This window comes from Panicum virgatum, chromosome 8K, assembly GCF_016808335.1.
Source record: "Panicum virgatum strain AP13 chromosome 8K, P.virgatum_v5, whole genome shotgun sequence".
In the NCBI taxonomy this organism is placed as follows: Eukaryota; Viridiplantae; Streptophyta; class Magnoliopsida; order Poales; family Poaceae; genus Panicum; species Panicum virgatum.
The window spans coordinates 46,956,668-46,977,116 of NC_053143.1; the positions used below are offsets into that span (position 1 = coordinate 46,956,668).

General features: G+C 48.3%; 2 long non-coding RNA genes and 1 pseudogene across 2 annotated transcripts; 2 read left to right on the forward strand and 1 right to left on the reverse strand.

Annotated features, from left to right (window-relative positions):
* The first annotated feature begins 4,894 nt into the window (after positions 1-4,894).
* On the forward strand, positions 4,895-7,758 carry LOC120644917. Its single transcript, XR_005663989.1, has 4 exons — positions 4,895-6,120; positions 6,330-6,424; positions 7,103-7,295; positions 7,465-7,758. It is a non-coding gene; the product is annotated as an uncharacterized LOC120644917 (long non-coding RNA).
* Positions 7,759-13,421: 5,663 nt separating this feature from the next.
* Positions 13,422-17,018, forward strand: LOC120646368 (annotated as a pseudogene).
* A 1,134-nt stretch (positions 17,019-18,152) lies between these two features.
* Positions 18,153-20,258, reverse strand: LOC120646369. The gene is made up of 2 exons (XR_005664406.1): positions 19,499-20,258; positions 18,153-18,391 (listed from the first exon to the last, which is right to left on the reverse strand). It is a non-coding gene; the product is annotated as an uncharacterized LOC120646369 (long non-coding RNA).
* Between the last annotated feature and the right edge of the window lie 191 nt (positions 20,259-20,449).

Below are 20,449 nucleotides of genomic sequence, written 5' to 3' on the forward strand. Positions count from 1 at the left end.
CGAATGGGGACCACGCAAAGGGGACAGGCAAGCTCCAGCCCAGGGCCATACGGCCCGCCGCAGCTGAGCAGCACAGGCACACTGTGCAGCCCACCTGCTGAGCCGATTTTTTTATTTTTCATTTTCGTTTTTACAAAAATATATTTTCGTTTTCAAAATTTACAGAAATATACCCGGCCGCCTCGCTGCCGGGCGGCCGGTACCTGGTCGCCCCGCTGTGGGGCGGCAGGGGTCTTTCTGCAAAAAATTTCGCGAAAATATTTGCGCGCAGGTTTCTGGGGCCGGTCGCCTGACAACGGGGCGGCCGGCCCCAGGCCGCCCAGCAGAGAGGCGACCGGTCATGCTCTGTTAGTTGCTCCGCAAAAAACACCATTGCGTCAGTCAGTCGTGTCCAGTTGTCGCTGTCGTTGTTGTTCGCTCGACTTGGTCGCTAGTTCAGGAACAGGTCCTCTGAGCTCTCAAGATTATAAACCAAGTGATGCATATAAAGGGACTAACAATATACACTGTAGCTACGTTCAATCTACTCGTGGTGAGATATCTCTTCATGGGTGTTGTAGAAAGTGGGAAGGAAGTTATAAGAGAAAATTCTCTACAGGCCACCGAATGTTAGCGAATTTCTCTACGACCCATCGAAAATTTCCTTTTGCTCTACATATCACCGAGTCAATTTTTCACTTCCCTACGTACCATTGCCGTCAGCAGTACAAGCAACGGCAGTTAAGTTTAGTGTAAAAGACAATGTTGCCCTTCTTGGCCCCACGTGTCATCCCCTCCCTTCATATTTCCCATCTCCGTCAGCCTAGTAGCTCGGCGAGAGGGGGAGCTAGGCAACCAGCAGGCAGGCAGCTCGGCGAGCCACAGCGCCGCCGCCCCAGCTGTCTCCGTTGTGCAGCTCCGCAGCGCCCTCCCGCACGCCGCCGCCCTTGCCGTTTCTGTCGCGTGCCGCTCGTCCGCGCGCCTCTGTCCCGGCCGTCTCCGCAGTGTGGCTCCGCGACGCTTACCCGCGCGTCGCGCGTTGCGTGCCTCCGCGACGCCTAACCGCGTGCCGCCGCCGCGGCCGTCTTTGTCGCGCGCCCCGCTCGTACGAGGGCCACTGTCCCTGCCGTCTCGGTCGCCGCGGATTGGCTTGTGCAAGCGCCAGACGAATGGTTCCATGGACCATGGGTCGGTTGTCGCCTTGGATCGGTCCAGGCCTGCTGCTTACTCCATCCAATCTTTGACTGGTTCGACCGTGATAGCAGTTCGAGAGTTCATACGGCACAATTTGCGACGCCACACCCCTTCGCACGCCTCCTTGATGTCCGCCCGCGCACCGCCGACCTGGCCGTCGCGCGGCTCCACGGCGCTCGCCCGCGTGCCGCCGCTCCGGCCGTCTCCGTCGCACACCTCCGTCCTAGCCGTCTCTGTCGCACGCCGCTGCCCTGCCCATATCCGTCGCGCGCCTCCTTGACGCCGCTGCCCTGGCCATATCCGTGCCCGCGCGTCGCCGCTCTGGCCGTCTCCGTCGCGCACCTCCGTCATGGCCGTCTCCGTCGCGCGCCTCCTTGAAGCCCGCCCGCGCGCCGCCGCCCTGGCCGTCTTCGTCGTGCGGCTCCACGGCGCCCGCCCGCCCGCCGCTGCCCCGGGTGTCTTCGTCGCACGGCTGCACGACGCCCGCCCGCGCGCCATCGGCCGGCCTCCTCCCGCCCGGTCTGGTGAGGCCGAGCTGGGCATGGGCAGCGCGAAGGGAGCGGCAAAGCAGCACGGCGGCGACCGCCGCATGGCCAGCCGCGAAGGGAGCGTCTTTTCCTTGTTTCTACGTAGGGGTAGGATGGACATAAATGAAAATATTGTATCTGTTCACCGCTTTAGAACTTAACGGAAGCCAGCAGAGGTAACGGCAATGGTATGTAGAGAAGCAAAAAAATTTGACTCGGTGATATGTAGAGCAAAAGGAAATTTCGATGGGTCGTAGAGAAATTCGCTAACATTCGGTGGCCTGTAGAGAATTTGCATGGCATGCCGGCTTGCTAAATATTCTAATATGATTTTCATGTCTACATCAATGAATAAATTTGCTTGTTTGTATATGTTCGGATCGATTTGTTCCCTTGTTTGGAGCCGCTCAGTGAGACTTAGCTTTGATCAATAGCGTGCTATAAGATTTGGCGCCAACCTTCTACAAAAGGTTAATTAAATACAAGTCATTACAATTTTGACCGTTCTGAGATATGACATTACAATTCAAATAATAAGATGCAGGCCATTACAATTTCACAACAATTTCAGATAATGTCATTATGTATGATTCTTTGACCAAAATGCCCCTATCTTCAATGCGCGCGAGGTGTTCTTGGAGCCCGCGAAGCGCGCCGACCCGGCGGCGCCCACAGCGAGATCGCGCTCTACGGCGAGATCGAGCGGCGCCTCTGCAAGTGCGGCATCGCGGAGCCCGCGCGGGATCTCGAGACGCTCAAGTAGATCCACCACCACGGCGCACCCGCGCCGCCGCAGGCTGCGCGCGCCTCACCGCCGCCCATCGTCGTCATGCGCCCGTCCTACCGCTCGCCGCCGCCTGCTCCGACGCGGCTGACGCCCGCGCGGCGGCTCCACATCGACGTCGCCCTCGCGCAGCCCGGCGTCCCCGGCTCGCCGAGGCCCGCAGTCTCTGCAGCGGCGCGTCTCGCCGGTGCAGTCCCCGAAGCAGCAGCAGCAGCAGCAGCCAGGTTTCAGGAAGCCGAGCGCTTTCGACTCCGCCGGCGCGCGTTCCCGCGTTGCGCGCCGCGCGGCGCACAGCGCCGCGGCGCTATCCCCTGACGACGAGGCCTCCACCACCTTGTCCGACAGCGGCGGCAGCACCTCCTTCAGCGCCTCTTCCCGCTAGGACTTCGAGCCGGTAAGCTTCCCTGGCCTGCATCACCATTCCTAGCCTCGCAACATTGTTCTTTCGCACCGTGTCTTAAAACATTTTCCGCGACGCTGCAGCAGCCGGACACCAGGACGGACCGCGGACTGCTGGAGCGGTGCGGGAAGCTGCTGAGCAGCATCCAGGCGTTCACCGGCAGGGGAGGAAGATGAGGGAGGGATTGGACAGAGGTAGAAGAAGAGGACAGGGGCAAATTGTCCAAAATGATATATCTCAAATTGCTGTTAAATTGTAATGACCTGCATCCTATTGTTTAAATTGTAATGGCATATATTCAGTTAACCCTTCTACAAACACTATTAGCGTCGATATAGCACATTATAGCGCTATAATCTATAACGCGGTATGTAAAACACTGGCTTTGATGTATTGAAATTTTGAAGCGCTGTCGACAAAAAAAATGGGGCCATGACTTCACTGCACAGATGATGTTGAATAAGAGAAAGCCCATTGCAAAGACGGCAAATCAGATGTTTCAGTTGAGTGTCAGATTATCCATAAAAGCACAACGAGAATAAGCCAAACATTGTTCCACTATATATAATTAGAAACTAGGACGTCGTGCATGTGGCTAGCTATACTTTTTTCGTTTCCCTCACCGTCTGGGTAGCAGAATAGAATACTAGAATCAAGGTGCCAAATCAGTGGTGAAAAGGAAACAAATATGAGTACTCAACAAATATTCCCCAACAACACACTGTATATATACAGGCATGGAAACCCACGACGGAGCAGCAAACAGAGGCGATAACAATGTAAAGAAACGGAACAGCCGTGGAATTGAAGTGGAACTGAAGAAGACGAACGAACGAAGAACCACGACCGCAGGGGATCTAGGCGGTTTGTTCCCCTGGCTGCAGGGCGAGCCTCTCCTTGGCGTCGACAAGCGCCTCTTCGAGGTCTCCCCACACGCCCTCAAGCCACTCCCGCTCCTTCTTCACGTCGCCGGCGGTGGCGCGCAGCCTCCTGCGGACGGCGCCGACGCCCTTCCTGGTGTAGCGCGGGGCGGCGTCGAGAGCATCAGCGCTAGGAATCCCCGGCGCGTCGACCGGCGGCGGCGCCCTCCGTAGAGCACGCCGCTTGCCGCGGCCACGGGACGCCGCGGCGATCTCGTCCTGCAGCGCGACGCGCTTCGAGTCCAGCCGGGACAGCGTCCGCAGCACGTCGCCCAGCAGGTACTCGATGTCCTCCGCGCGCGCGTCCGGCGGGAGGCCGAGGAGCAACCCCTTCACGCCGGCGTGCTTCGGTGCCCCGTTCACCGCCGTCGCCATGGTACGGTACGCGATCGCGCGCTTTGGAAGGGAACTGGCAACGACTTGGGTGAACTGGGTGGGAGCGCGACCACGATGATGAGAGAGGATCGGCGATACGTAATATATAGACGGCGGATCTATGTGGGAGTGGGCATGATGAGTGATGCGTCGGCACTCGGTGGTTATGCGTACGTGCATTACTACTGCCGCCATGTTTGCACTCGGAAGTCGGAACGGGAAGGGGCATTTGCAGAGCCGCGTCGTTCTATGCTGATAACCGCTGGCGCTATTCATTGCTTGGTCGCACAATACAAATGTATTTTTTTTTTGAAACACACAAAGGCTCACACATAGTTAACTCTATATCCACGGGAGACTACGGCCCTGTTTGGATTCGCGTTTCTTGCGTCGGCGACGGCGTTTGAGCGGGATAAGCGGAATAATCCCGCCGAATGCTCCGCGGCGAACGCGCGACTCACAGTCGCCCGCGTTGTGCAGTGGGCAAAAATGAACTGGAGCCCCGCGATTTGGAAAAACGGCCGCAGAGCTGCGTTCGCGTAAACGCAACGCGCGTTCTTGGCTCGCGGAGCCAAACAGGCCCTACGCGTGTTGCGAGAGCCTCTCCGCGCGCACCCCCGTGGTGGGACCCTGCGCTGCTCGGCTGGCTGCTGCGTGCGTTTGACGCTGAACGGGGAAACAAACTCGGTTGGACTTCGGATTTGCCATTTTCTTCCCCATCTCCCTCCTCTATCTCGCCCGCAGCTTCCTTCCTCCACCTCGCGCACGACCTAGCCGCGCCGCCGCCTCCGCCACACCGGCCGCTCTCTTGTTGTCCCGCGCGTCGGACGCCCCTACTCCTGCTCCGCTGCGCCGTTCGCCTCCCCTCCGCGCGGCTCCACGCTACGATTGGAAGGAGGACGAGGAGCGGGCAGGGGGCCCACGCGGATCCATTGATGGCTGCATCTTCGCCATATCCTCCTCTGTCGCCTTCTCCTCCACCGCTTCTGTTCTAGCCTCCACCACCCGCGCCGCCGCCTCTTCCTCCGTGCGACTCCCCCGGCGCAGGCCTACTCCTCCGCACGCCTCCCCCACGGCGCCGCGGCCGCCTCCTCCGTGCCCCTCCCCTGCCGCGCCGGCCACCTCCTCCACCATGCCGGCCGCCTCTCCTCCTGGTCCGCGCGCCGACCACCTCCCCTTCGCGCCAGGGACGGGAGGAGCGGGTAGGGCCCCCGGCGCCACGGATCCGTCGCCGACCCCTCTCCTTCTACTCTGCCACGCCGGCCTTCCATCCGCGCCCAGATTTGTCCTGTAACATCTTTTTTGTTTGTTTGAAAACGAATGCCAAATACCTAGGGTTGCACACAAATCTACTTATAGTTTAATCAACTACTCTGATCTACTAATATACTGTAATTTCTTTGTTCAAAACAGAGCCAAGTTCATGTGCCCTTCATTCGGTAACAAAGCCTATAGTGTGCCGAAGGCTTTGGCCACTGAACCCTTGGTAGTCGATTCACATAATGTTGATTCATATGGATTTGTTAAACTAAAGAATTGGTGGCACTAACAAGGTGTATGTCTTCCTTTATTTTGTTTTTATTACGGTTATATACTATGCTGCCCCCCTACTATGGTAAGCAAATTACTGGAATGCTAATCTTTCCAGTGCCCTCAGTGTTATCATCAATTAATGGAACTTTTCATGCTCAACCATATCAGTGTTCCTCAAAGTACCAATTTGGTTCACAAATAAATCCCATACCTATTAATCTTAACGACACCACCCATAACAAAGCAACTGAATGCCCCAGCCCTAAACGACACCACCCTAAACCTTACCTGTGTTAGCATCACCTTACTTACAATTAACAATTTTTCTAATAAGAGATTAGTTTTTGGAGATCTGTGCGTCAGGTGCCATACTGAAGTTTGGTGGTGAAGTTCAGTGCGTCATATATTGTATGTTAGTCTCTTTTTATCTGCCTATTCTGTTCTATTTTATTTACAAGACCTGAATTTCCTCACTTGGTTTATATATATAATCATCTCATTGATGGTATCTAGACACATGAAATCAGAATCCTAACTTGCCACGTTGTGTACATGATTATGAATAAATTGGGCTAGACCTTGAAAGTTTATCGACAATGTGCTGTTACTCTTTACAGGAAATTGGTCATGGTGCTCATGGTGGCTGGTGGGGGACCATGGACAACTAAGCAGCTAAACTCGAGAAGAGTGAATTATTTGTTCCAATGGAGAGGTATGGCTTCTCAACTCTGACTAATGGGATTTCGATTTGGTACACAAGCCAATGAAATGGTCGGAGGGGTGAGCAGGATTAGTTGGGAATGAGATATCTTCTTCATTGTGACTTTGTGTGAGCATAATCCATTATGTTTCTTCAGCTGGGCAAAGATCTTCAGTCCAATTTCTCATTTAAAGCAAAGAATGCAATTCGTAGCTTTTTACACTTATAATGTGAATGCATAGTTCTTACAAATGTGCATGCTTGAGTCGCTTAAATAGTTTAATCTAAACTACATTCAAAGTAAATCTAAAATTTGAGTCAATAGCCATCATTGACCTGTAAATATATCATGTGTTATATTTGCTTTCCGATGCACACATTTAGGACTAATAAAATTTCTAAATGATATAATTACTTGATACTTTCATTGACCGACTCTTATTTCAACCAGTTCAGCTTAGTTTCCCCTCTTCATTCAGTTTGTTTCACCTTACCTACAATTTCATGCAACCAGTTGCATTTGAATAGGAAGATTTAGCTACATATTATCTTTTCACTCATTTTCAGCTTCAAAGGATAAAAAGTGGCTATTAGATAATTGTGCCTACTGATTTATAAAGTGGTATATCAAGATTGTTCATTTACAGTGCTAATGGCTTTAGTACTTTATTTGTTCATTTATTGATTCAGTAACAGATCCAGTAAAGAACTTGGAGGTCAAAATGCAATAGGCCTCTGCTTTTGTTGTGCTCCCATCTAAAGAAACCAAGCAGCTCTGTGTTGCATTCCATTTTGTTTTCTTTTTCTAAAATGATGCTTCATTGCCGCATATGCTGGCGTCCGCAAAGAGCTGAACACTGCCACCATCTGCCAACTCCTCAAGGTGAGGCCACCAGTACCTCAGCTCCTCTCCTTGCCTCATGTCTTATGGTCGCTACATGCTGAATTTGTCCGTTGAATGCAGATTTATTTTGGTCATGCTAGATTTAATATTTTCATAATCTGTGGGATTCATTAGATTGTTGACTGTTGTTTGTGGCCTTTCTTCACAGACAGTGGCCATGCTGAAATGGTAGATGACCACAGTGGCGGACCCAGGACCCGGCGACCCTGGGCACCTGCCTAGGCTCCCCCACTGCAGTTACAAGAAGTCAGCCCTTAAGTTGTCCGCCATGGCTGCAGCTTCAGACAAAAGAGGAGAGCTGCCATAGATTTCGCCCAGGCTGCCTGCAGTCCCTGGGTCCGCCACTGGATGACCGCCACTATCACAGGTAATCACAGGCTCCTCCTTAGCCCTATATGTGGTCCCTTGCCAATTAGTGTGCACTAAAAATGTACTCTCGACATGTAGACCATACCATGCTATAGTTCTCTACCTGTAACGGATGACAAAAGTGTCAATCTTAGCCTTTGCCCAACAAGTCATTTTCAGTGAACAAATTTTAACGCATGTTCCGCGATTCTCCTTATATTTATGTCCAAACAAATTTATACAAATTGGATGAATAGATAGTGATTGGCCTCTCTGATATCTTTGTTCTGTTTATCTTATTTGGTTCCATTGGCATATTTTTGGTATACTGCATGCATATTTTTGGTATACTGCACGTTAACGTTATTGTTGGAATATGATACTGCAAGCTTACTTTTAGTGTATGGCTTCTCTCTTTTTTGGCGCCAATAGTCTAACCTTGGTTCTCTTGATATTATGTTTCATAGTGATTCCAAATAACTAGGAGTTGGAAGCAAAGTCGGTACTATCATTGTCTAATATGATTTAGCATTCGTGCAGCCCTAGAGGCTCATGCGTGTGGTAATAAAGTAGGATAGCACAGTTGCAAACACGATATTCAGGTAAGTTAATCTTACTCCTAGTTAACTCTATATCCACGGGAGAATACTTGCTGATCTGGCTCTATGCTGTGTCCCCAACTGACATTTGTCGTCCGTGCCGTGTTAGCGTATAACATAATCCTACAGTCTCCTTTGCTCTCAATCTAACCTCCATATAAAACGGACGCAGCGTTAGCGCGCCCACCTACCTAGTATATATACTCACCATGTACTAGGATATGCAGGCACACTCTTTCCTAGGACTATCTCCGTAAGGACCGTAACATTGGGCTGAACTGATATCTCGAGATCGAAGAAATCGCTGTACAACAAAGCGATAAACTGTATAATAAATCTAGAAAAATACGAGCAGCCGTGTATCAGCATAGCTCATTTCCTAGCAATAGCCTAAAGCACAAACAAAAAAGGGATTTTTTTTTGCAGGACTCAAAAAAACCGAGATTATTTGCTAATGGACATCTAAGGCACTTCCGTTAGCATCATCTTTCCGTTAGCATCATCTTTGCACTTCTGTTAGCATCATCTTCCGTTAGCACGCCAACACCACATTCACGACCAACGCCGCCCACATCTGAGAGTGGGTGTTTGGGTTACCTGATTAAATCAGCTAAGGTAATTCAGGTATTTAAAATTTTAGATTTTCAACCCAATTAAATTAGGTTGGGTAATTCAGTTATTTAAAATTTTAGATTCTCAAAAATGCCACCCTAAATCTATCCGAACACCCTCTATATGATAAACATGAAAATTCAGGTTTGGGTATAGTAATCTCTTCGAGCGATGAAATATATTAGTAGATTCGATACAAAATAAGGTTATTACACATCAAATTGGAATGCTGAAATTGAACTAACTACCATAAAGTCCACATAAACATACACATCAAAACACAATATAATGCATATGCAAATTCACAAGTTCACATCAATAAATGGCTTATATTATACATGCGTTGTCATCAGAATCATTCTCGGTCAGTTTCCTACACCAACAACATCGCAAATAACAAGCGATAAAATCATTGCCTGAATTACCCAAACTACTAGAGTCACTATCAGAAATAGCGATTGTATAGTTCGGATATAGGATCAGGTAATTCGGGCTTTGGTAATGGCCAGGTAGTGGATTTTTTGCCACCCGTACCCACGTCTACACAGGAGCCCCAGCTTCCCTGGCAGCCCCTCCTAGAGCCCGAACATCGTAATGAAAACTCTTCACAAATCTTATGCAACTGACCGATATTATCTTATTTTACAATACCTAATTATACAAAAAAGATAGACTCCAAATAATAGATTGGTTCGATTGTGGATGCGTCAATCGGCCTTGGCCCCTTTATATTTATAGGGGAGAGTGGTCTTAACTCTTGTACAAGTCAAATCCCGAAGGATACCGTCCAAATCTTACAATTCTGTTCGGATTCGCAAATACCGGATGTTCCGGCAGAGCCCACCGGATGTTCTGGTGGCACCGGATGTTCCGACACAGGCCACCGGAACATCCGGTGGCGGCAGCCGATGCAGGCCTGCCCAATTACGTGCTCAACAGTACTACAAATAAAATGGAATTTATAATCAAAGATGTGATAAAATGTTGGATAGAAGGTCTGATGATAATAGTTTACCACTGAGCACTGATTAGATCTGCTGCCACTCAATAGGCGGATCTGACTCGTCATGATATATTTGGCGTGAGGCTGGTGTCCCCCAAAAGTTAGATATAGATATGCAAAACACAGATTGCATGCACACCGTAGATAAAGTTGAGTCCGAAATATAGATAATGTGATACAACAGCCTGAGTTGATTAGAACCTCAGATCTGCCATCCATCGTCCTGTTCTGAGTTCTGACTGTGTCGCGCCGTTAATGAAATGAAACGATGTCGTCACCATCACACCACATGCTGCCGACCACCGCCCCCTTGTCCTGGTCCTTGGCTAGGCGACAGCGCCCGGTATCCGCCTCCCGCCCCGATGACGACACGATGGAGAAGTTCTCCGGTTTTCAGGCCGTCTGCTCTGTAGCGCCCACAGGCCGCAGCAAATCACGGGGATTTTTCCCTGGTTTGGGTTAGGAACTGAGCACAACGCACTACTACAGAAACACACATTTGTCCCGGTTGGAAACTGCTTTTAGTTCCGGTTTTTCAACCGGGAACACCTAGCCGGGACAAATGTGCGTATGCTTTTTGTCCCAGCTGCTATTCAACCGGGATAAATGTAGTTTTTCATGAACAACAAAAATCAGCTCGCCAGCTCTGCATCCGAGAGCTAGCTTCTCCAAATCCAAAAGGTGACCAAAATTGCAATCTCAAAATCAAGATTCATCACCACAGAGATCACACAGACATCACACCAGGAAGCACAAGATCCAGTTCACAACACAAAGATCGATGTGATTCACATTACACAAAGATTCATCACCAGCATAATCAAAAATGAAAAAAAAAATCACAAAGCACATGTCGTCACCCGCCTGCGCTTGGCCGCGTATGGCTGCGGCGGCGGCTCGCCGGGCCGCACCTGCGCCCGTCCTGGTGGGCCGGCGGCAGCTCGCCGGCCCCAGCCCACGCCGAGCCGCGCCGCGGCTGCAGGCCTGTTCCCGGCGGCGTGTGCCTGGCTGCGCACACGGCGGCAGCTCGCCGGCCTGCCCGGCGCAAGCTCGTCCCCGCCGGCGCGGGGCCCACAGCCGCACCTGCTCGCGCCCCGACGCACGCTCGTCCCGCCGGCCCGCGGCCGCGCCTGCTCGCGACCTGGAGCGCGGCGCACGCTCGTCCCCGCCTGCTCGGAGCGAGCTGATGGAGAGAGGGAACGGGAGGAAGAAGCAAGCATGTGGCTGTGAGGAGATAGAGAGGAATCTTTCGGTGAGAAAGGGAGCAGGTGTTAAATAAAATTTGAGTACCGTCGGTGGCGTCACATTTTATCCCGGTTGGAAATATGGACTGGGATTAAAGGCTAATATTTAATCCCGGTTGGTGGCTCCAACCGGGATAAAAGAGCCGAGGGGTTTTTTGTCCCGGGTGGAGTCACCAACCGGGATAAAAGGGAGGTTTTTGGTCTTGGTTGGTGCCTCCACTCGGGACAAAAGACCCCTGTCCCCGCTGGCCCGGCTAGTTATTGAACCCGGGACAAAAGCCATCTATTGTCCCGGGCCCAAAAATAACTGGGATAAATGGCCTGGAACAAAGTCATGTTTTGTAGTAGTGACGAGAGATCACCGATCCAGAAGAAACCCTGCTCCAGAAGAAGCACGTGTCGTGTTCGTGTCGACATGTCGTGGAGCTCCATGGTCGATAGCGCGGACCGAGGGGTTCCCATCCCAGGTCCTACTCGAACGTGGCACAGTCACACAGGGACACGACACCACAGTCACTGCAGGTGGGACCCCCCGGTGGTAGCATGCATGATGGCTAGCTAGCATGCATGGTCCACAATACTACTACAAGGTAGAACCAGCAGCCCAGCACCCGTTTCAGAAAGGTTGACTTTTTCTTTGCCCGATAGATCCACTCGGCCAATGCTAAGAGCAAGGCCAATAACACTTGGCTTATAGCCAAGCCAAGTCAGTAAGAAACAAGCTTACCGCCCAACGCATACAATAATTAGTCTGTTCACATTTCTTCAATACCTATTATTTTATTATACGGGACCACCGATCAGGAGATGTTTAGAGAGAAAAGAGCTCGGAATTGGTGCGGCAAAAGCATGGTGGGACCCAGCATCATAAATGGGGAGTTTTGGTTTCTGCGTTCAGCTCGGCGTCTGCAGCAACGACAAGCGCGGCATTCTCTCCCCTCCACATCGTCTTCGTAGTTGACATGGCGGGCGATTCGCCCATCATTGTACCTGCTCTAATTATTGCTGCTGCTGCTGTGGGCGCTGCCGCTGTCTGGCCGGCCTTTCCGTCACTCCTTTTTCACTACCTAGCTAGTCATTGTTAACCTTTTCTTTTTCGTAATCGCAAGTGCCAGTGTGCCACCACAAACACAAAAGGCAAGAGTGCTTGTGGAAAAAAGGAGGCGCACCTGTGGGGGTGGATTCCGATACTAAGAATGGACGAGAAATTCATGCATTTGCACATTTAGGTTTGTCATCTTATATGTCACGAGGAGATAATAATAGTTTTTTTTTCAAATGCGTATAGGAGAAACCCTTTCTACCTGTATATGATTGTGGACAGCTAGCTGTTATTGCTGTAGAAAAACGCATGGAGCCCAGCCGGTTTATCAAAAGCAAATACAGTACTAAATAAAACTGCAACTACCCGAAAAACGTGCCCGATTTTATGTCGACAATATTGGGCCCATGCTGCTAAGTGTGCTACACAAGTTGCGTATAGGCGCCATCGCCACTTTACATCTATACTAGCAGTCCATCTTTTATTGGTCCTCCAGTATTAATGCTGTGAAGCTCGCCAGCCAGCAGCCCAACACATACATCATTTTCACATGTATTCCTAGTGGGGATCTTATTCAGTGAGATATTGTGCCCGCAAGCCTATCTAGCATCTCCTCGTCTCTATTTTTTCCCACAAAATTAAAAGGTTTTTCTATTAGTCCAAGCATATAATCGCCCTTATTATGCACGCATGTTATCGTCTCTTCATTACAGGAACGTTTCACTATGAATGCCATCGTACTGTGAATGTGATAGTACGTTCAGAAACTTCATTATCACACTGTACGTACATTCAGAAAGCTCCGATCCATATGGTACAGCTCACGTGCCGTGCCAACGCGCAGTGCCACACCAGTTCTTCGTCAAAGGCGACAACAGGTGAGAAAGGCTACAGTTTAGTAAAGCTGCAAGACGCACTTTATTCCGGTACAAAGCTACCATGCGCAAAATTTTTTCCCGCTAAAGTTCGGCTGTCAGACGCTGCTAGTCCGCGCCCTACGTCTTAAAACTTGTACCAACAAAATTGATCCTTTACAAGGGGGCCTAGACATAAAAACGCCGCCCAGGTAAAAAATTTGACGCCCCACGGCCCACGCAGCTCAAAATTTACCTCGGAGCCCCCGTTAAAATCCTGGAATCTCACCACTTCGCCAGGAGGAGGAGAGGAGGACCCATCCGTCAGCAAGAGACCGCTAACCGCGACGGTTAAAAACGCGTACGGCGTCGTCGCGTTCCCTCCCCCACTTCATCCCTTGTCCGCTTCCCTCCTCGCCATCCTCCTCTCCTTTCGGCCGCGGCATCGCCTCGACTCGACCTCGCGTCGCCTTGCCGCATCCTCTCCCCGTCTCGCTGAACCCGAACCTCTCGGTCCTCGCCGCGCCACCGCAGCGGTCGATCCGACTCGGCGGCAGCTCGGGGGGCCCGCCGCCGCCGCATATATCCTTCGAGGGCCGCCTGGGCGGAGTCGTTGTCGTCGTCGTCGTGTTCGGCGGCGGGAATTGGATGCGTTGCTGAGCGGGCGTGGGGACTTGGCTGAGTTGAATACGGCGGCGGCGGGAGGACGTGATGCCGGGGGTGGCGTTCGCATCGGGATCGGGGATCTGGTCGCGGCTGCGGGACGAGATCACGTTCGATCGCCTCCAGAAGGTACCGTCGCGTGCTCGCTACTTCCGTCGCGGGCTGGATTCGATCTGGGTGATGGGAATTGGGGGTTGCTCTCTGTCTGCTTTGAGGGTTGCTCTCTCCTCTGCTTGTGTGTCGCCAAAACCTGCATGGAGCTGGTGTTTGGGGACTCGCAGATTGGTGGGTTTGGGATTTTATTTCTGATGAACTATAGGATTCATATGCGCTGATAAATTCTATCAGGCCGCTTCTGATAAGCATACCTGCTAATTTTGACTTTTTTCAGCAGCCCATTTGTACTGTCTTTGCATTAATGATGTAGTGCATTGCTATAAGTCTATAAGAGATGGTGAGGTTGTGACAGTATAGCTACACTTTTGGGTTTCATACCTGAACGTCTGGGAACGATTCTAGGCTGGGATTCTCGTTCTGCTCTGTGCTGTTTTGATTTTGTAGCAGTGTTCGTTTCAAACAACAGAGGGCACTTCATTGAGATTAAACGAGTGCTGGTTTAAAGTCCGTCCAGATTTTTTTTTTAAAAAATCCTACTGAGAGTTAGGAAAGCAAGCTGTAGTCTCAAAGAGGAACAGATAAACCAAAAACTTCCACCAAGTTGCTTTGAAACTAAATCCTCAGGTTGCGGTGAGTCTATGTCCATTTCAACGAAATTATCTGCTGTTTAAATCTTACCATTTCCTATTATTTCCTTCCTTCTGTAGCAGGTATAACTGCAAGCCCAATCCGATTGGATAGAACTTGTGTTTACGGTCAAGTCAAATAGTTAAACTTGCTTTCTTTTGTTCCATTTTGGCATTGTCACATGTTGTGTAGCCTTCTTCCAGGTTTGGGAAATGTTATTTATGACGAACCTGCATTTGACTTACAACTACCTTGCTGCATCGTCACATTGATCTGAGTTTGTTATGTAATGTCACGTTACTTTTGATTGCGATTGTGATTGGTCGTTATTCTCTAAGTTAGCTGCTTGTCAAGCTGTTTCTGTCGTTGATCACATTCTACCTTATATTTTCCTTCAGTAACTTTAAAATCTGAATTGAAAGAAAAAAAACAAAGTGCCTATTTATATTGGCAATAAAGCTATGAAGACCTTCGTGTTCGCTTTACTGTCAAAATGGGAAACTGATTACTTTAGGATGTTAATTGATTTTTTTCAGTTCTGGAATGACTTGCCTCCTCAAGCACGGCAGGAGCTCCTCAAATTGGATAAGCAAACTCTCATTGAACAGGCACGCAAGAATTTCTACTGCTCAAGGTGCAATGGGCTGCTTTTGGAAAGTTTGACACAGATAGTTATCTATGGGAAGTCACTGCCGCAAGAAGGTTTGGATGTTGGTCAACCGAGGACAACTACTGAGTCAATGATTACGCAAGGGGAACAAGAAGGGGCTCAGGACCCGTCAGTTCATCACTTCATCCTTGGGGAGGTCTTTCAACCACAAAGGATGGCGTCCTTACACTTCTTGACTGCTTTATAAAAGCCAAATCATTGCGGGTGCTTCAGAATGTAAGTATTATGAACAATATTACATAGCTTGTGCTTCTTATTTTCTGTTTGTGCTCTTATTGGTTACTATATGATTGGTAATTTTTTTTCTATTTTTTGAACATTGGTGCTTTGTGATACTTTAAGTGGATTAATTAATAAATCATGATAATGTTGTTTACTCAAATTTTAGTTGTAGGTCAGAACTGGTTCATTTCACCCTCTAATAGCCTAATGTATTCCACATTTGAATTTAATCAGGTATTTGACAATGCCCGAGCAAGAGAAAGGGAACGGGAAATGCTTTACCCTGATGCCTGTGGTGCAGGTGGCAGAGGATGGATTAGCCAAGGGATGGCTAATTATAGGGGGCATGGAACAAGAGAAATGTGTGCTCTGCACACTGCCCACCTTTCATGTGATACGCTGGTGGATTTCTGGTCTGCGCTAGGGGAAGATACCAGATCATCTCTTCTGCAGATGAAGGAGGAAGATTTCATTGAAAAACTTATGTACAGGTAAGCATAGGTATTCTTCGGATTCTGAAGAAAAAAATGACTGTCCATTTAATGAAAACAAGAAACATTACTGGTACTTGTAAGCTGCTAAGAATCACAATGGAGACTGATGGAAAATTGAAATGTGAGTGCTTGGAGAATCTCTACTAAAAATGATTAATACTATCCATTATTACATGAACGGTAAGAACCTGATGATTTTATGATAATGCTGGGTTCTATCTTGTTCCATTGAGCGTTTGAACTTCCCACTAGTCTGCTCTGCTGAAATTTCTCTAGCAACAGCATATATATCAATCTAAGTCTTGTTTAACAGTCTGGAGGAAATTCGTGAACAGATTTGATAACAAGAGATTTTGCCGAGAGTGCCGAAGGAATGTTATTCGTGAATTCAAGGAGCTGAAGCGCATGCGGAGGGAACCTCGCTGCACCAGTTGGTTCTGTGTCGCAGATGCTGCTTTCCAGTGTGAGGTCATGGGGCCTTCCTAAAATCTACTTCACCAACATAATTTCCATTTGATCACTTGGTGCCTCATGAACATCCTATGTGACTAAAATCTAGCTTCTCTGTTTTTCAGGTGTTTGAGGATGCTGTCATAGTTGATTGGCGCCAATGCTTATCTGAACCAGATGGATCTTATCACCATTTTGAATGGACTATTGGGACAGATGAAGGAGAATCCGACATTTTTGGATTTGAAGATGTTGGATTGAATGCACGAGTCCAGAGAAATGGAATTAATCTTGATCAGTTTGAGGACTACTTCATAACTCTGCGAGCTTGTAGGTTTGATGGCCAGTACACAGAGTTGTGCGTAAAAGCACATGCACTGAAGGGTCAATCATGTGTCCATCACAGGCTTGTGGTAGGTGATGGCTTCGTGACAATGACAAAGGGCGAAAGTATTAGAAATTTCTTTGAGCACGCTGAAGAGGCTGAGGAAGAGGATGTATGTCACTTGCCATTTATGGTGGTTTATATCTTTAACTGAGATAGACATAAATAGGGATTCGTTATTGGTGTTAAAAGATATTATTCAGATCGATGAAAAAAAATGGGCAGGAAGATGATGCCATGGACAGGGATGGAAATGATTTTGACAGTGATGGCTCCCATCCACAGAAGCATGCCAAGAGCCCTGAACTGGCAAGAGAGTTTCTTTTGGATGCTGCAGCTGTGATATTCAAAGAACAGGTATTGAGTTATTGACCAGAAAACTCATTATAATAATCTAAAGTCCTCTTCGTTCAAAAAAAAAAATCTAAAGTCCTTACTTGATGTAAGGATTTCAACTAAAAGGAAAGGATTTTTTTTATTCCTGAACCCCAGTACACAATTAAGACAGCTTAGCTGTATATTCAAGCTCGCATGCTCTAGTTGGACCAGTTATTATCTTATGGATGTGACTGCTAAGAAAGTAGTATAGCTTATAAGTTTGAGATTTTTTACGGTGCTTGAGAGGAACCCAGTTCCGGGCCTATATGTTTTTGGTTCCGGTCCATAAGTTTAGTGAGACAACCAGAGGAACCATTTGTTCCGGGTCCATGAAATCTAAGTTCCGGTCTCATGTGAACTCCAAGAAAGTTCTTGGAGCCTTTCTTGGGCTTGCCAGAGTTCATAGCCTCTCCCCGTTCATGCCCTCGGTGGGTTTTTCTCCTTTTCTCTTCACCGCTACCCTACAGCAAGCATTAGAGGAAAAGAAGTAAAAAGTCAAAAGCATGTTGCTGCTCATAAAATTTGGATGTCTCACAAACTAGCTAACAAAGCTACCTGAAGAACAAGGACAACAGAAAGAAAGGTTTGCTTATTACTTAGGAAAAAAATCTATATAACCACTTGAAGTTTGATGCGTGGAATACTTAATCCCCTGAACTCGAAAACCGATCTTTTTAACATCCCAAACTAGTCAAAACCGGACAAATCACCTCCTAGGGTGGTTTTTCTTACATGGCACATTGGAGGCCCATATGTCAGGGCCCTCTCAGCACCATCGTCTTGATACCTGGCCGCATCGTGTCGCTATGTTGTCCCACCTGTCATAGATACGCCGCACCGCTTGTCCTAGCACCTGCTGCGTAATACCACTGCCCTAATCGCGGCCTAGCCGCGTCGCCTGTCCGGCTGCGCCACGTGTGGCGGAACCGCCGATTTAATCCAGGCTAAGTACACCTGCCACCACTGGCCCGCAGTGTACTTAGACCAAACTAAACCCGGTAGTCCGTCGAGAGCCCTTCGGACTCCCGATATCACCATTTCCCGATGAACCGACATCATACACATCCAACTCACGATGGAGCCACAACAGTTACATCATCACAGGTAGTTGAATAGATAGTACAAGGCTTTAAGTTACAATCCAGTTCGAAATAAAATAGGGTTCAACATAGGTTATTACAACACTTGAGTTCAAATAGTTTCTCGCAGCGGAAAGTAAAGTTCAGAGTTCATGATAACCAAAAGACTTGCAGGAGTAGAGCAACATCAAGCCCACTGATGTTGCCCCGTTGCCAGACATGACGCTTCCTAATCCTGATGATAACAAGCCCCTCCGCTAACACAGGCGCAGAAGAGGAACTCCATACCTGAAATCCAAATGGTGGGGGCAAACCCTGAGTACTAATTACTCAGAGGACTTAATGGAATTGGCTTACGGCTGACGTGAAGCTTGCTTACTAATGACTGGATCCTTAGCTGTTGCTTTTATATAAAAAGCAGGTTATTAAGTGGGAGCGGGATTTGACAGCCGCTTATCTTAGTTATCTACAAGCATGATTTGACAGCTGCTTGATCTCCTTATACACGAGCAGAATTTGACAGCTGCTCATGCCACCATATCATTATAACCAGCAAGATATATGAAATAAATTGCATGAAAGTAAAGCATGTATATCCAGACATGTTGTAATATCAAAAGCATCATTTCACAAGATAACATGTTCAGATGGATTACTACTTTGTCCGTCAGTGGCATAGGCATTCTCACACCTGGTGAGCATCAGCGATTCGAATCGATTTCTATATTCCCGGGAATAACTAGAAGTACCAGGGGGTATATGCTTACTAGCCATCGCGTTCTCACATATATCCCCCAACTCCACTTGTCCCATGCAAAAGTTCGATTCACTCCCAACCTAGCCCCACGGGTTGTGCCCCCACGGCGAGCCTGCCGACATCTCGGTCTCCCCGCCGTGAGATCAAAGCTCCCCCAGGCCACCTTCCTCTCAACCAGCGGGTAGGAACGTGTTTCTGTTCTCTGTATGGCACAAGTAAGCTTTTACCCAGTCCCATGACCTGATTAAGCATTCTAGCGATCTTATGCCAACCAATGGGCGAACAACGGTTGGCCTTATGCGACTCGGGCGGAGTCATACACCACAACAACTCACACTGCGAAAAATAACTTACACTCCGCCCGGTCTCCATTTAACTCATCATCATGATCATAAATTCCATAGTAACTGTGATAGTTGTAGCCTTTTTGAAAAAAGTACCTATGGGCCGAGTGACATCGCTCACTCGGATCTAGTCATGCCTAACATTTCTAGGCATACTCGTCCTACGAACACTATGTATAGGTGCTAGGGCCTGGGCGGCCAAGGAGACTAATGCAAATGGTTTCAAATCAACCCTAATGCACATGCGTAATAGCAATCATAATTGTTCGCTGGGTAGAGCATGATCCTTCCTACCTTTGCTTTACTTTCAGAACACAACAAACTAAGCTATTGTTATTTTGCCGGGTTGTGAGGCTTTGCCCCAGGCAACCCCTTGATCCCTTGGACAACTCCTCCTTCCAAACACGACTGATGGGCCCTCCAGGTCGTGCTTGGGGCTTAGTGGGTCTTCTGGACCACCGTTGCTTGAAGAAGCTCCACAAACTTGGTTCTGGATCACGTATCTGCAATAAGCGTCGCTATATGATTGGCAGGCATGATGCAATGAATGGAATGCATGAGTATAAGCACGCATGAATAACCATTCAATGGATGACAGAAAGGGGATCTCAAAACTACTTAGGCAAGGGCACCTTCGTGGACATAGAACAAACATACACTCATACAATTGGATATTCACAAGGCAATACATGGGGTTATTACATGATCAAGTATTAAGTCGAGTCATCTTGTTTCACACCTCATGCAAGCAAACACTAGGCTAACATATGGTTCCACAGGTATGGACCGCTAGTTCAAGACATCTATTTCCCATATACTTACTTAGGCTCATATTCAAGAGCACCATGAAACAGAGTTCATAAATTCTAAGAAATTATTTCCTGGACTCTAAACATTACCAGCAGTAATCTTTTTGATCTAATCACAAAATGTCAATATCGAATTACTGAAAACAATTGAGACGAAAGAGATAAGCACATGATATTTATTTTCGAAAGGACATGATATTTATCAATTGTAGTGTTGGCATTCGACTAAACGAATAGCATTTCGAAGACAGTCTGACTCTTGAATTATCCCACGACCAAATTTTCCACGGAATTTTATTAGGCACCCTAAAACCACTTTCTCCTTTTATTTAGTTAAGCATGTGACACTTTGCCATTTTCAAATCACCATTCAAACTTAGCATACAGAGAACCAAACCTTACCAGCAAGCTATATAGGCCACAATGAGTGTCTGCA